The following is a 4,816-nucleotide window of genomic DNA, read 5'->3' as shown; positions in this document are numbered from 1 at the left end:
TATATATATATATATATATATATATATATATATATATATATATATATGTTCGTTTTTAAAACAATCATATTTTATCAAACAATAAATTATGTACACTTCAGGTCAAGAACGGTAAGGGTCACAAAACGGGGGCAGTCTTACCACGCCTTCTGTTTCATCTCTTTTGTGTTCCTGTGTGTGACCTATTGTGTGTACTGATAAAGAAAAAGGTGATGTGATAAAATGGATAATTGTTTTGTTTGACAGGCTAATCCTTGTTAATCCTCCATAAAACACAGCCTCTTATCCTCATGTCTTTCCTTGAAAGACACACAACCGCACACTTTCTGTGAGATAGCTGTCCTAACACAGGCAGTTGTTTCACTACGGGTCGATACCCGGCGTGTTTGAGTGTGAAAATGGGTTGTTTATTTGATGAAAATTCAACTATCTGTATTTGAAAATAATGTGGCATTAATTAGACTAATTAGTTTTTGTTTGAAAGTAGGGACGACATTCAGCTTTAGATTCTCAGATATGACAACATACTTTGTTTTTCTTTCATCTGATTCAGGGGTCGCCACAGCAAATTAACTCGCATGAAGACGTGGCAATTATTTTTACGCCGGACGTCCTTCCTGACGCAACCACAGACCACTGAGCTACCACAGCCCTCTTTGTGGAGCAGAGAGCTGCTATCTAGGATGCCCAGGGAGGAGATGGTGGGGGTTAGGGGCCTTGCTCAAGGGCCCAGAGTGTGGCAAATGAGGGTGGAGGCAGGTGTGGGTGTTTCACCTTTTCTTTCTTTTTTAATTTATACATTTTATTGACATTTATAAATGTATTTGACATATAAATCCACTTTAATTATTAGTAGAGTAACAATTCAAATGGTTTTTTTTTATGTAACAAAAAAAAACACACACAAAATAGCACAAAGGGAGTGAAAGTGTTTTTTGTTACAGTCAATATATCGTTCAGAAATGACTAGGTCTATAATAATAATAATAATAATCATCATTTTATTTAAAAAGCACCTTTAAGGACACCCAAGGACACTTTACAGCAAGAAACATGTCAGAAAGATTGTGTAAAAACAAACAACAAGCACAGTGCAAAGATCAACAGGAATAAAGTGAAATATAAATGCATAAAGAATATAAAATATATAAAGAATATAAAATATATAAAGAATATAAAATACATAAAGATTATAAAATACATAAAGAATATAAAATTCATAAAGAAGATAAAATTCATAAAGAATATAAAATATATAAAGAATATAAAATACATAAAGAATATAAAATGCATAAAGAATATAAAATTCATAAATAATATAAAATACATAAAGAATATAAAATTCATAAAGAATATAAAATACATACAGCAAAGTTAAAGATAAGCGAGTCTAAAGAGATGTGTTTTCAGAGCAGGTGGTGTTTCTTAGCTCTGGGGGTAGAGAGTTCCAGAGGTGAGGGGTAGAGCAGGTGAAGGCCCTGCTCCCCATGGTGGAGAGGCGGGCAGAGGGTACATGGAGGTGTAGCAAAGATCTGAGAGAGCGAGAGGGGATGGAGATGTGTAGGAGGTCAGATAGGTACGGAGGGGCAAGATTATGGATAGCTTTGAAAGTGAGAAGAAGAATTTTTGAAGACGATGAGCGATTTAACTGGGAGCCAGTGGAGCTGCTGCAGGACAGGAGTGATGTGATTATAGGAGGAGGTTTGAGTGATGACACGGGCAGCTGAGTTCTGGACCAATTGTAGCTTCTGGAGAGATTTGTTGGGGAGGCCATAAAGAAGGGAGTTGCAGTAGTCAATCCAGGAAGTCACAAGACTGTGCACAAGGATGGCTGTGGAGCGGAGTCTAGATCTAGACCTGGTCTACGTGATTTTATATAAACTGTCCATTTCTTCCAGCGTAAAATAAATGGGTCCTTTTCGTTGTCTACTTCTGCAGTTATTCTCTCCATTCTGCATATGTTCGTTGTGATGTCCATCCATATGTTCAATGTTGGGCTCTCCAGTGAAAGACATTTTTTTGTGAGGGCTTTTTTACATGCCACAAATCAAATATTAAACAAATATCTATCTATCTTTGGCCATCCTTCAGGCTTGAGTCCACAAAACAAAACTTTACTTTCTAGAGGCAGTTGACGTCCAATAATATCTTGCATTGCTTTATGTATCTCCTTCCAATAAGTTCCAGTTACTTGACAGTCCCAAAACATATGGTAATGATTTGCACTTTTATTTCCACAGTTTCTCCAGTAAGCAGGAGAGTTGGCTTTATATGGTGTTTCACCTTTTCTATGCACATTTTGATGTTGTCAGTACCGGGAGTTGAACTAGTGATCTTCCGACACAGGCCCGCCTTCTCTAACTTCTGCGCCACCACTCCCCAGATATGATAACACATTGCCTTTCAAAAATCACATATCTTATTCTTTTGTTTCTATCAAAAGATTTATTGTTTATCTGTCCAGAGGACCATGTACCGTTTAGTCCAAAGAAAATAAAAATAAAAATACATCCATCATAATTCATTTTGAAACAATTCTCAAAGTGATGTCTGAAGGTGAAATAACTTATTTTTGTCCAAATCTCTGGCATGTATAACAAATGTTCTCAGGTTGTGTTGAGATGATGATCACTGCTCCTTGTGTTTTGTTTTAATCTCCTAATTCTACACCATTTAAATTGACAGTTCAGATATTTTAAAGTGAGAAAGGTTTTGTTTAAAGTTTATGAATAGTTAGTATCTTGCTTGTTGTAAATAACATTTTGAAGGATTTCAGTTTGGAAAAACAGAGTTTACTTTTGACCTGATTGTTGAATTGATGTCTATGAGCCCCCATAAAACAAATCCACTGCTGTCAGGTTCATATAACACAGTCTGCAAGATTGACCATGCAATGTGAAATTGATTGTGCTGTAAATGTTTATGAAACCATGTTCATGTGAATCACTGTGAAATTATTGAGTTTTAAAATGACAGCAATTCATTTATGACCCGGCCCCTCCAAGATTAACTGTTAGTGCATGTAAATAAACTCTAGTTCTCCAAATCAAGCACTGACTTTTTTTTAATCTAACATTTATTTAACCATGAAAGACAAAATTTTAAATCTTACAAGATGAAAGACAAGTGAATAAGAGAAACCGTCAGATAAAATCCAAATATTTGAGTTTAAAATGTATACTATTAGTTTAAAGTCATTCAGTGAGACGAGATCTATAGTTCCCTTTATGAATCATCCCTCTATGAAAAAAAAAAACAGCTTTCTTTTACTGGAAATAAAGTTGCTGCAAGCTGTGAGAGGGAACTAAAATAGTATTGCTACAGGCAGTACAACCGCCATGATGCCAAAAAGACACCCAAATGGTTTGGCACAGTTGAGGGGAGTTGCTTCTTTGTGGGTTTGCTGCTGCGAGTAACAGCTTTCATTACAGATCTTTTAATACTTTCTTGATATAATATACTTTGATTAGTGCATTCTTTGCAACTATTCTTTGATCAGAAGAAGTGAGGAATGATTTGAGGCAAAATACCCACTAAAAGAAGCTCCATCTTACAACGGAGCTTTAGGGTTACACTAAAAAAAACAAAAAATTATATTGCCACGCTAAGAAAAAAAAAATTTAAGCCATAAAATTATGAGAATAAAGTCGTAGAATTATGAGAATAAAATTTTACGAGACTTTTTCTTACAGTTGTCCTTATTTTTTTTTTTCCACAAGTCAGATCCACGACACGACCTGTCAATCAATCCAGTAGGCGTGTCAGCAAATGACCAATCCGAAGCAAATTGAGTCGTAATATTATCCGAACTCCGAAACGATAAAGCAGGGTTCATCACATTTTAACTGTGGTAAAATGAAGAATGTTTGTTAAACGTTATTGTTATTAACGCGCTTACTCAAAACGTGTTCCAATACTGCCACCTACTGTTGTGTTTTTTGTATGCTGCTTCTGGGATGCGTATATGTGACGTCATTACGTCATGACTTTCGTTTTTGTTTCCGTGTGAACACGGCGCTCAGTGAGGGAAACTGTGTGCGTGCAGCGAGGTCTTCAATAAATATGCCAGAAAGAGGCTGAAGAGACCCAGCGACTCATTTATAGGAGCATTTATTTTCAGATTGGTTATTTGCTGACACGCCTACTGGATTGATTGGCAGGTCGCACCGTGGATCCGACTTGTGGATGAAAAAACAACAACAGTAAAAAAAAGTCTCGTACAAATTTATTCTCGTAATACAACGACTTTATTCTCGTAATACTACAACTTTATTTTCATAATACTAGGACTTTATTCTCCTAATACAATGACTTTATTCTTGTAATACGACAACTTTATTCTCGGAATACAACAACTTTATTCTCGTAATACTACAACTTTATTCTCGTAATACTACATCTTTATTCTTGTAATACTACGACTTTATTCTCGTAATACTATGACTTTATTCTCGTAATATTACGATTAGGGCATTAACAGAGTACTCGAGTAATCTACACATCGATTGCTAGGACATCTATCGAGGTTAAAAATGTAACGTCGAGTATCCGTAGTGACGTCATATTATGTGACCACCGTATGACTGTAGGGGGCGGTGTTGCACTGTTGCAGGTCACAGAGTATGGTGTAACACCGGGTCCAATCCACCGAACCAGAACCAGTTTACTCTTGTTTCACAAACAAAAAGCAAAACATATTCATCTCTAAACCTATAAAAAAAATCTATAAACATATTCTCTAAAACTAAACTTAATGCGCACCAAAGCTGGCGGTGGTGAGGGAGGGGTGGTCGACCCCCCCCCCCCCCCCCCCCCC

Source organism: Nematolebias whitei, chromosome 9 (assembly GCF_014905685.2).
Source record: "Nematolebias whitei isolate Nwh7 chromosome 9, NemWhi1, whole genome shotgun sequence".
NCBI lineage: Eukaryota > Metazoa > Chordata > Actinopteri > Cyprinodontiformes > Rivulidae > Nematolebias > Nematolebias whitei.
This window is presented reverse-complemented; position numbering follows the sequence as displayed.